Raw genomic sequence first — 13,306 nt, forward strand, 5'->3', positions numbered from 1 at the left:
GGTGAAGCAATGAGAGAGGTTCTAGTTTTCATTAATGTACCCAACTTGTACAGCCTGTAATCTTTTCTCTCCATCAGCACTATTTAAAATAGAAAGGGCAAATTTAGGTATATGTAACAAAGTCCTGAGCTCTGCAGTTTTCATCCCATCTGCTTAACCACTTGGGGCCAAATTAATTCTCTTTCATCCCACCCCCTCTGCTGTTGAAGAAACAAGAGCCTCTGCTGCTAAAACCATGCCAAGGTTTTGTGACAGCAGCTTCTAAATGTCGAAAGTGCCCTTGTTAATTAACCAGCATCACTGAGAGCTGGGGAACGCCTGCTCCTGAGTGCACAGGCTCTCTCTCAAGTGTTGTAGGGGGAGGAGCTATTAGCATAATGATGCCCTCAAAGTTGGAGAGCAAAATTCTCCAAAGAGCAAACTTTACACATGAAAGCGGGTTTCCACCAGCTGTTGCTTCGTTTCCATCTGTTCTGTGACTTGGCCTCTTGCCCCTCCAGATGGGATCTTGATCGGCTTCCTGAGTGACTGCTGCAAGACTGTTCTTCCCCACACCCCCTGCAACCTTTCTGGCCACAGCTTGGCTTTCATTAATCTTTTTAATGTCCCATGGCTCTTCCCAAAGGACAGGTTTCTTTCAAAACTGAACTTTTTAGGAAAAGATATTAAAATTCATCTGGAAGATTTTTCCTCCATCATCCACTCCTCCTCAGTAGCTTCCTATGTCCTTAAAGATCGACTGATGAATAGCAAACGTTCTCTGTAGTGGAGGATCCCTGATCCAACTCTCCTGCCATTTAACTGCGTGAGTCCTGTTTTCACCACGAAACGTAGCTTGCTGAACTTGATATGCTGGCGTCTGGTCCTACGTATATAGCTATTCTTAGGCCCTGTGTAGACTCTGACATCTCCCATGTAGGTACAGCTTTATCCTCTTAACACCCCATTTCCACTACAGTTCAAGAAGTGAGCCATAAACTTACTCAGTTCATTTAGGGAGCCTCTAGCAGAGCTAGAAATTGGACTTAGTTCTCCTGATTTTCAGTCCAGTGCCTTAATTACAAGGCCATCCTTCCTCCTTTTAAAGAGGAAGACTACCATGAGTGGTGGGAGATGGATATGGCCTATGGACCTTGAAGAAACCTGTAGCTAAAACTCCTTACATTTATGCTGGAGGAAACTGGACCAGCAGCAGAATTGTTCTATGTTGGCTTCATGTTCTGATAAAACAGTTTCTTGCACTTGCCCCTTTAAAATTACTGTTTAGATTGGTGCCTGAACTCCTTGTGCAAACAATGCCTTATTCCCACATAGCTCAGGCACACTGTAGCTGTAGGGGTTTGTACTACTAACATAAACAGGGTTTAGTATCATACTGCTCGCTCAACCACTGAGCTCAGTCCAGCCCGGGCTGACGTTCCATCAGACAAACCCAGCCCATTTTTAGGATATACAAGAATCAATCTTAGTAACAGTGAATTTATGCCTGGTGTACACTGTAATTCAAAGGAAAACAAGTCAGTTTTTACCATACCGTAGCTAGACACCAATTTGTTGTCAGGACAATGGAACATCTTTAAAAAACAAACCTCTTCTGCAAGGCTGTAAGCATTACTCTCCACGGCTGAACGCTACAGATAGTTTGATCGCTGGTGTAAAGAAATCTATTTACCTGTTGGCTGACTTGTCAGAGTTTACTGAAGGAGAGTCACAGAAGGAAGACCTGTGCCTAAACTCAGCCTCCTTCAATGTATTTGATTGTCCTGCTATACAGCTGGAAGAGGTTGGAAATGGAAATAGTTTCTAATAAAAGGGTGATTTTGTAAAGGTGCTGATAAATGCATGATTTAGACTAGAAACAAAACAGCAAGTGTAAAACACAGTGAGAGCATCTGGTATCAAGATGACAAGTTAGCAAAGGCCACATTCTCTTCTTCCTCCTCCTCCCTTGTCTGCCTGTTCTGAGATTCATGTACTAGAGAATCATAGAATATCAGGGTTGGAAGGGACCTCAGGAGGTCATCTAGTCCAACCCCCTGCTCAAAGCAGGACCAATCCCCAATTAAATTATCCCAGCCACGGCTTTGTCAAGCCTGACCTTAAAAACTTCTAAGGAAGGAGATTCTACCACCTCCCTAGGTAACGCATTCCAGTGTTTCACCACCCTCCTAGTGAAAAAGTTTTTCCTAATATCCAACCTAAACCTCCCTCACTGCAACTTGAGACCATTACTCCTTGTCCTGTCTTCTTCTATCACTGAGAATAGTCTAGAACCATCCTCTCTGGAACCACCTCTCAGGTAGTTGAAAGCAGCTATCAAATCCCCCCTCATTCTTCTCTTCTGCAGACTAAACAGTCCCAGTTCCCTCAGCCTCTCCTCAAAGTCATGTGTTCCAGACCCCTAATCATTTTTGTTGCCCTTCGCTGGACTCTCTCCAATTTATCCACATCCTTCTTGCAGTGTGGGGCCCAAAACTGGACACACTACTCCAGATGAGGCCTCACCAATGTCAAATAGAGGGGGACAATCACATCCCTCGATCTGCTCACTATGCCCCTACTTATACAAGGAGAAGAAAAGGAGTACTTGTGGCACCTTAGGGACTAACCAATTTATTTGAGCATAAGCTTTCATGAGCTACAGCTCACTTCATCGGATGCATACTGTGGAAACTAACATGGCTGTTACTCTGAAACATGTACTAGAGAGAAAGTAAAAAAAAAAAATTTATTTTGAGAACCAGCAGTCGCCACTAGGAGGCACTCATTTCAAGCATGTCAATATTATATATGAATAAAACAGCCCTTTTGGTTAATATACTTTTATTTCTAAAGTCTGTGGGCTCACAGCAGAAATAAAATTTGAGAATCAAGATCTTCCTTCATTATTATTCTGTTTGTAGAGTCTCTGACCCCCCCCACTCCCTGCTTGAGATGCAATAGTGAAATGTGTTAAGACCAAATACTGATTCTTCACTACATTCCAGATGAGAGCCATTCTGGGGGTGTGTATGTACACTTGCATGTTGTCTTATTGTATAAGACAAACAGGTGGTTTCATTCACAACAGCAGCCACAGGCATTGTTTTTAAAAGCACTTCTAGCAGAATCCTCTTAGGAACCTTATCAGTTCTTGGCAGTTCCTGGGAGATGAGAAGAGTCATGCACATACACAGAATAAACAGCAGGTTACATTGCTGCAATGTTTGTGTGCAAGGTCCCTCTAGGAGCAACTGGTTGATGCAGCTAAGAAAGGTGAAGTTTTATTTTACAGCTGCCTGAAACCACAGCATCCCCAAGGGGAACAGCTTGGCAGCTTTCCTTTTCATCCTTCCCTGCTTTGCTAGTGCCCCCTGCAACTCCATCAGCCTTTTGTTTAAATAATTACCGCTGTAACCTCTCTCCAAACAATGTGGTGGTATACAAATACACAATTCATTAAGGGTACATCTGGCTGTATAGAGTAGATACTTTTCCAGGCACAACACAGTACATCATTAAATAGTCTGACAACTGTTTAAGGGATAATGAAGAGATGATTACCTCTGTTTATTAATTGCTATCTGATGGTTGCCATTTTTCAAAAGTGCTTAGTGATTTGGGGATTTATGCACTTATGTTTGGCATCACATTCAACTAAACAGGAGGCTAAATATTTTTTAAAGGGAATAGTGATTTTGAGTTCCCAACTTACATGTACCTGATTTTCAGAAAGTACTGAGCACCTGAATTCTGAAAATCAAGCCCCTTTTAAAGTGTCTCAAGTTGAGCACCCAAACTCACTCGTCACATAAAAAAAATAACCTTATCCTTACATTTATAGCTGAGATGGGGCCAAGACTAGTAGTGACCAAGAGGCCCAACACAGAGAAGGTGATCCTTTCAGGGGCTCTGCCATAGGTGAAAGAATGCTAGTCAATCCTTGAAGATAGATGTTATAAGTGTAAACATATTTCCTTTTGTTAGCCATTTAGTGGTCAGACAACATACTGGTTTTAGATAATTGGCAGAGTTCCTTCTCTGCACCCCATCTCCTTCATCATGTGTGTACACAGATTACAGCAGCTGGGACTAAAAGGCCATTTGTGGTCCATAGGAGCCATTTCAACCCACTGAGGCTCCCATTGGTTAGATCCATGCTCAGCTTATTCTCTGCTAAAATTGTTCTTTCCATGGTAAAACTCTCATCCTGTCCCCCTTCCATTAATCTTTTACTCCCAAGGAGCTGATCCTTTAACCCTTTCTCTTTTAAGTGACTTGTGGTGTTTACAGCCCCAGTTGTGGACTAGAACCCTGTTGTGCTACGCCATAAACAAATACAACAAAAAGGAAGTCCTTGCCCCAAAAAGCTTACAATTTGCTGCTGTGCCATCTGTAAACAGGGTCTATGTGAGGTATTTAGGACGAGGGACTGGTGTTGTCATCAGCTACCTAACCCTCTAGTAATAGTGGAGCGTCCACTCACTGCTTCCATTCCTGACAGTTCCAATACATCATACTCATTCCAGTTTTATTTTCTGAATTTCACTGGTTCTTATTTCAGAACCCTTCACACCTCCAAAGCTGGCAAAATTCTATACCTTGAAGAGGAGCAGCAGAGAGAGAGAATCAAAAAACTGGCACCCAGGACAGAGAGTGCAGAGAATGGAATTGTCTCTAATTTACCAAATTTCTCTTGCATATAATTCAGCCGTTTTGCTTTGCAGTGAGTGGTTGTGAGATGCCTAAAAAAATCTGGTTTAACTTTTTAATGGAAGTTTTTCCTATCTGAAGGTCAGGTTAGCTTTTCAGTGGCTCAAGAGTTAAACAAATGAAGTTATGTATTGGTTCCCATTGTTCTATCAAACAGCTTCCTCACCACCATGCTACTGGGAGATGGTATGGAACTCCCTTTGGACTCTCTGTGTTGACACTTAAGAGCGACGTGATGCAGAGTACTTCCTCCTCAGAAGGTGTAAATGAATTGCTGATCCAAGAAATGAGAGAGTGGGAACAGCTACCAAATGTAGCTATCCCATATGGCTCTGCAGAACAGTAGCTTATTTTTTAAGAATTCCTATTTATTTCCACAAAATAAAAGGATGCAGATGAGATCTTCAAAACAGTATGCAAAGGAAAGATATAAAGCAAAAGCCCCAACAGTTCCCAGAGAAGGCAAGATTGAGAGTCCAATTTCAAACTGGAATCAGTATTCCTGGTGATAGGGAGTACTGAGCATCTCACAGCAGCAACTGGGATGAGGATATATGCTTGAAACAGGTACACTCAAATGGAGCAGTTTTGTGCCTGGATTTATAGTATGCAAACTAATAAATATATGATTCAAACAAGAAATAATGAGCCAAGGGATGCATTTAAAATAGGCATGACAAAGATAATACCACATACCTAACATCATACTGAGGTTGTGACAGCTGGATGTCAGAGATGAGATATTAAAGGTATAAATATTTTAAAGAAAAGTGAAATCAATCTATATTAAACCTCTCATAATTAAGAAAAGGAGTACTTGTGGCACCTTAGAGACTAACCAATTTATTTGAGCATAAGCTTTCGTGAGCTACAGCTCACTTCATCGGATGCATACTGTGGAAACTGCAGAAGACATTATATACACAGAGACCATGAAACAATACCTCCTCCCACCCCACTCTCCTGCTGGTAATAGCTTATCTAAAGTGATCACTCTCCTTACAACGTGTATGATAATCAAGTTGGGCCCACATATCTATTCAGGGGACACCATCACAGGGCCTAATAACATCAGCCACACTATCAGAGGCTCGTTCACCTACACATCCACCAATGTGATATATGCCATCATGTGCCAGCAATGCCCTTCTGCCATGTACATTGGTCAAACTGGACAGTCTCTATGTAAAAGAATAAATGGACACAAATCAGATGTCAAGAATTATAACATTCATAAACCAGTCGGAGAACACTTCAATCTCTCTGGTCACGCAATTACAGACATGAAGGTCGCTATCTTAAAACAAAAAAACTTCAAATCCAGACTCCAGTGAGAAACTGCTGAATTGGAATTCATTTGCAAATTGGATACTATTAATTTAGGCTTAAATAGCGACTGGGAATGGCTAAGTCATTATGCAAGGTAGCCTATTTCCCTTTGTTTTTTCCTACCCCCCGCCCAGATGTTCTGGTTAAACTTGGATTTATGCTGGAAATGGCCCAGCTTGATTATCATACACATTGTAAGGAGAGCGGTCAATTTGGATGAGCTATTACCAGCAGGAGAGTGAGTTTGTGTGTGTGGTTTTTGGAAAAAAGGGGGGGGGGGTGAGAAAACCTGGATTTGTGCTGGAAATGGCCCATCTTGATTATCATACACATTGTAAAGAGAGTGGTCACTTTGGATGGGCTATTACCAGCAGGAGAGTGAGTTTGTGCGGGGGGGGGGGGGGCGCAGAGGGTGAGAAAACCTGGATTTGTGCTGGAAATGGCCCAACTTGATTATCATACACATTGTAAGGAGAGTGATCACTTTAGATAAGCTATTACCAGCAGGAGAGTGGGGTGGGAGGAGGTATTGTTTCATGGTCTCTGTGTATATAATGTCTTCTGCAGTTTCCACAGTATGCATCCGATGAAGTGAGCTGTAGCTCACGAAAGCTTATGCTCAAATAAATTGGTTAGTCTCTAAGGTGCCACAAGTACTCCTTTTCTTTTTGCGAATACAGACTAACACGGCTGTTACTCTGAAACCTGTCATAATTAAGAAACATCCTTTTCCTGTTTTCTCCACATTGTCCTGTGGTGTTTGTGTCTTCACTTTAAGAGTACACCTGCATGTATGCAACCCTTTAGTCTTTTTATTCTTCTCATTCTATTTTAGGTATTTATACATTAATAATGTGTTTCCATAGAAATTTGCCAGGCATTGTACTTGGTTCAGAGTGGTCATTTAAAAAACAAACTCAGTATGTTTTCCACATACAGTGTAAATAAATATACATAATTTAATATCAACTCACCTTTACCAGCAAAAAGGTAGAAGATATTCTGCAGGGGAAAACATATATATTATTATTTCTTACTTGTTTTCCCTTAGTGCCTAGGAGTCTTAGTCATAGACCAGAACCCAATTGTGCTAAGCACTGTACAAAACACAGTGTCTCACATTAGATACATCACAGGGACAGTTCTGCCAGTATGACAATAATGAGCTCTATCCCACCACATCTTAGTGGGAGGAATTCCATCACTGCAGAGTGGTGACTAGAGAAATGTGTTGGTTAGCCAAAGGGGCAAGGTCTGTGAAGATAAGGTGAGAGAAGATTTCGATAAGTGTACTGATGAGTTTATATAAACAGTCACAGTAAAAAGTTTTGGGGACGACAAAGGTTTTTGTCTGGAGACAAGGTGTCCTCATATAATGTGAAGTCTTCCTAGAAACCCCAACTGCAACCATCATTTTGTGTTTTCTCCTTTAAACCATCCCCATGGGGGAGCAGGACTCTCGGATGGAGGCTTGCTTCAGCCTTGGAGTAGGGGCCAAACTGTGGCAGCATCAGTTGACAGCAGAAAGCAATCCTATGAAGGACTAACTTCCATCAAAGTTAGCCATTTGGCAGCAATGCACTTCTGCTTTCTCCTCTCATCTGCACTCCCAATAGCTGAGTTCATTACCTCCACCTACTATTCCAGAAATGGGAAAGACAGAATGGGAATTGAACTTGTATGATTTTACAGGCTTATCACCTAATCCTAATCTGCTAAGAATTTTTAAATCTTTTCTTAAATCTCTACTGAAGACAATGTATTGCTTCCCAGGTAATGCCCTGTCTTCCTTGCTTCTTATTAGCTGTGAGGATTTCTGCAACTTGTTGCCATTTTAAAAAGAATCTGATGGTTCCTGCTCAGGTTGATAGTGACTGGTGCTGTTTAATTGCTCTTTGGCAGCCTATGTGAATCGAGTTGTCAAGTTTCTCTTCAGTTGCTAGTGGACAAATAGCCACATATACAAGGATCCTAATAGGCTGTAAGCTCTCATTTACTGAATGTATTATAAGCTGTCATTTACTGTATATTTGTCCAGTGCCTGCTACAATAGGGCTCAACCCTGGTTGAGGCCTCTAGGTTCTACCACAAAATAAATGTAAAATAATAATTGGCACTAATTAACCCTTCCTGTCCATCTCAGAAGAATTATCATCCCTAGAGGCTGTCTCCTTAGGGCAGGAATGAAACATATAGGCAGGGCATTATGGGCATCCTTGCACTATTGCCTTCTCAGCTGAACCTGCTTAGAGGGTTTTATTCTCAAAGACTATCACGAGGTAAATCTTACATGCCAACCAGAGACTGCATGGGCCATCCCTGTAGAGCAACTGAACATGCTTCATCCTGGGCCTGCAGGGTCTGAGCGAGACTTTCCTTGCAATTGCATCTTCCAATGGCTGAGGGCCCACTGCAGTGCCAAGCACTGGAATTGACAGCCATGCTCCTGTTCTCTGTGTTCTCCTGTGCTGGCAACCAGGACGTGTGGAGGAGGTGGTGACAACTACCCTGGAATGCAGAGAAGCAAGGAAGGAGGGAAGAGGTGGAATGCCACAGTATGGGTAGAAGGACAGGGGGAGGAAGGAGAAGCCAGTGGGGGCTGGAGTTTGGCTAGGAGCAGAGAGAGACATGGTGCACAAGAGCTTTTAATCACTAAAGCATGCTTCCCCTACAGAACCTGGAATTGAGTATGGGGGTCCTTAGTCTCTACATTCCTCTGCTGTCAGCAAATACTGCAAAGCCCACTGGCAAAGTATCTGTCTCATCTTCTTCTAATGACTATTCCATCTGATCTGGGAGATAAAAAAGAAGCTTACAAGAAGTGGAAGGTTGGACATATGACCAGGGAGGAGTATAAAAATATTGCTCGGGCATGTAGGAATGAAATTAGGAGGGCCAAATCGCACCTGGAGCTGCAGCTAGCAAGAGATGTTAAGAGTAACAAGAAGGGTTTCTTCAGGTATGTTGGCAACAAGAAGAAACCCAAGGAAAGTGTGGGCCCCTTAATGAATGAGGGAGGCAACCTAGTGACAGAGGATGTGGAAAAAGCTAATGTACTCAATGCTTTTTTTGCCTCGGTCTTCACGAACAAGGTCAGCTCCCAGACTGCTGCGCTGGGCATCACAACATGGGGAATAGATGGCCAGCCCTCTGTGGAGAAAGAGGTGGTTAGGGACTATTTAGAAAAGCTGGACGTGCACAAGTCCATGGGGCCGGACGAGTTGCATCCGAGAGTGCTAAAGGAACTGGTGGCTGTGATTGCAGAGCCATTGGCCATTATCTTTGAAAACTCGTGGCGAACGGGGGAAGTGCCGGATGACTGGAAAAAGGCTAATGTAGTGCCAATCTTTAAAAAAGGGAAGAAGGAGGATCCTGGGAACTACAGGCCAGTCAGCCTCACCTCAGTCCCTGGAAAAATCATGGAGCAGGTCCTCAAAGAATCAATCCTGAAGCACTTACATGAGAGGAAAGTGATCAGGAACAGTCAGCATGGATTCACCAAGGGAAGGTCATGCCTGACTAATCTAATCGCCTTCTATGATGAGATTACTGGTTCTGTGGATGAAGGGAAAGCAGTGGATGTATTGTATCTTGACTTTAGCAAAGCTTTTGACACGGTCTCCCACAGTATTCTTGTCAGCAAATTAAAGAAGTACGGGCTGGATGAATGCACTATAAGGTGGGTAGAAAGTTGGCTAGATTGTCGGGCTCAACGGGTAGTGATCAATGGCTCCATGTCTAGTTGGCAGCCGGTGTCAAGTGGAGTGCCCCAGAGGTCGGTCCTGGGGCCGGTTTTGTTCAATATCTTCATAAATGATCTGGAGGATGGTGTGGATTGCACTCTCAGCAAATTTGCGGATGATACTAAACTGGGAGGAGTGGTAGATACGCTGGAGGGCAGGGATAGGATACAGAGGGACCTAGACAAATTGGAGGATTGGGCCAAAAGAAATCTGATGAGGTTCAATAAGGATAAGTGCAGGGTCCTGCACTTAGGACGGAAGAACCCAATGCACAGCTACAGACTAGGGAACGAATGGCTAGGCAGCAGTTCTGCAGAAAAGGACCTAGGGGTGACAGTGGACGAGAAGCTGGATATGAGTCAGCAGTGTGCCCTTGTTGCCAAGAAGGCCAATGGCATTTTGGGATGTATAAGTAGGGGCATAGCGAGCAGATCGAGGGACGTGATCGTCCCCCTCTATTCAACATTGGTGAGGCCTCATCTGGAGTACTGTGTCCAGTTTTGGGCCCCACACTACAAGAAGGATGTGGATAAATTGGAAAGAGTCCAGCGAAGGGCAACAAAAATGATTAAGGGTCTGGAACACATGACTTATGAGGAGAGGCTGAGGGAACTGGGGATGTTTAGTCTGCAGAAGAGAAGAATGAGGGGGGATTTGATAGCTGCTTTCAACTACCTGAGAGGTGGTTCCAGAGAGGATGGTTCTAGACTATTCTCAGTGGTGGAAGAGGACAGGACAAGGAGTAATGGTCTCAGGTTGCAGTGGGGGAGGTTTAGGTTGGATATTAGGAAAAACTTTTTCACTAGGAGGGTGGTGAAACACTGGAATGCGTTGCCTAGGGAGGTGGTGGAATCTCCTTCCTTAGAAGTTTTTAAGGTCAGGCTTGACAAAGCCCTGGCTGGGATGATTTAATTGGGGATGGGTCCTGCTTTTGAGCAGGGGGTTGGACTAGATGACCTCCTGAGGTCCCTTCCAATCCTGATATTCTATGATTACAGCCTAATACAGCTACCATTTAGTCCATGAGCACAAACAGCAGAAGTCCGAGCTGTGAATCTAAAGGTCCAAACCCTACTGATGACCCAAGCTGGTGAATATAGTTTCACGTGATGGAATTTCTCTTATTGGGTTTTTTCAGTTTGTTTGGTTTTTTAAATTAGGAAACTACATTAGAAACAGAACATTAAAAGAACATTAAGGTTGTGAAGTCATCTGCTCAAATGTTATGAAATTTCAGAAATAAGGTTCCCTGTGAAAACTTAATTCAGCCTCCTGATATATAATATATATATGTGCATGATGATAATCTTTAATTACATGACTCCCTACTACTTTTTCCGTAAGACCCCTTCCTCATTTAGTGCACAGGATGGAAGTTCATCTTAGCATGAATCAGGATTGTGCAGTCAGTGAGGCTGTTGTATGCATAAGGCAGGGAAGAGAGAGAGGACAGTCTCATAGTTAAGGAACTCAAACGTCACCCTAGAGAACTGTATTCTATCCCTGCCTGTGCCAGTGTTCCTATAAGATGCTGGGCAAATCACTTAAACCAAAATTTTCACAGGTGACCACTAACTGTATGTCCTTCATTTTACGGGTGCTCAATGTTGCAAAAAATTCTGAATGCTCACAACTGCAACTGGAATCAACTGGAGCCATGGTTTTGAACAAAAAGTACTATGGAAATATTATGTACTCTGGAAAATAAGGCCCTAGGTGTTTCAGGCTGGCTACCCAAAATTCATGTACACGTTTAACGGTTTTTGACTTTAATCTCTCTCTGTGCTTCAGTTTCCCAGCAGTCAATTGGGAATAGTACTATTACCTAATCTCACACAGGTACTGTGAAGATAAACTCATTAATGTTTGTGAAGCACTCAGCTACTATGGCCTGAGCACCAAACAAAGGCCCATGAAGAAATTATTAATTTTTTATTCCGTTAAAAAAGCATGCATGATGTGTGTTAAATAAATCCTGAGGATACACACTCAATGTGGAGGATAAAAAGAAATATTAAATAGCTGCCCATTCACTGAAAGAAACAGGAGAAAAAAATATATGTGATCATGTAATTAAAGATCATCAAAGTGTATATGTGCACAGGGGCCAAATTGAAGTTGCCTGGAGAAATTTAATTCTGGCATTTCCAATCTTTAGAGTGCTTGACTTTGCAACCTTAACATTCTTTTAATATAATTATTTCGGATGTCATAGCATGTCATTTAACCTCTCAAGTTCTCTATTAATGAACTGCATTCTGTCGTGCACAGAGGTATTCTTTCCTTAAGCTACGTTTGATAAAGGTGATGAACCGTAACTAAACATCTGAATGTTATATTGCCGCCTTTTGATTGCAACAACCCAATGCCATTCCAGATCTATTGTTAAACATTGTTCTTGAGGAAGCAGAAACAAGCAAAAGCAACTGACTAGTTGAACATGGGGAAAAAATATCATATAGAGTTCTCTTAAAATGCTTTTTCATATGCAATTCATAATGCTCATTATAATTTGTACAAGAACAAATAAGTGGAAATTGATTGTTAATATGAAGTTTCGTTGTTTTATTCTCAGTTTAAAGGGTGTACATTTGCATACATGAAGCTTTTTCCATTAGTGAAAAAAAGTGGAACCAAGTGTGCTCCTTGCATAGCTTGACACTATCACTTTAGGAGTTTAAAATGAAACTGAGTAGGTTGCGGAAACCCTGCCTTCTTTCCATCCTGTTGTCCTTTATCGGTCCTGTTCCCTTTCCCTGCAAGGTGACTAGTCAGATTTCATCTTTCTCTTCCTTTAGTTCTCTCCACTGTCTCCTCCTTCTCAACCTAGATGAAATTTTAAATAATTTTTACTCCTCTCCTAGATCCTCTCTCTTCATTGTCCCCTACTCCCTTCTCATCTCATTCTTCATTGTTTCTTCTCTTAAGCCATTAAGGATTAAAAAAGGACAAGCTACAGAAGAGGGTTTCTGTTTAAGCCCCCTTTCTCATTTTGTTCATTCAGGTCTTCCTGCCTCTTGTTATACTGGCTAAATCATTCTCTATTTCCAAGTCCTTTGTCCAATTATCCTTCTGTACCTGCAGAGGGGGAAAGAGCAGTGATAGAAACCCTTTAGATTCTTCTCCACCCAGTTCCACTTTTCCACTAAAATCGACTCCTTTTCTTTTTGCAAATACAGACTAACACGGCTGTTACTCTGAAACCTGTGATAACATTGAAGATTAATTTTTGTTTGTGGAGAGAAGCAGGTTTGAATAAATTGGAGGACTTTTGACAATATTTTGAGCTCCTCTGCTCTGTAGGTGCTGGCAGAGTTAACAGCATCTTAGAGAAAGAGAAATAGTTTTACAGACCATTAGGGCTGGTGGGAAGCAGCAGGATCAGTTTTTAATGAATACAGGATCAAAAGCATCTTAAAGAAAACCAGCCGTTGAAAACAAGAGCGAGGCTCATCAGGGAAGACAGGAGACACTTCTAACAAGAAACAAAGCATGACTCAAAGACATCAGGGAGTCATTTCCTCATAATGGCACATTTTAAA

Source organism: Eretmochelys imbricata, chromosome 27, assembly GCF_965152235.1.
Source record: "Eretmochelys imbricata isolate rEreImb1 chromosome 27, rEreImb1.hap1, whole genome shotgun sequence".
In the NCBI taxonomy this organism is placed as follows: domain Eukaryota; kingdom Metazoa; phylum Chordata; order Testudines; family Cheloniidae; genus Eretmochelys; species Eretmochelys imbricata.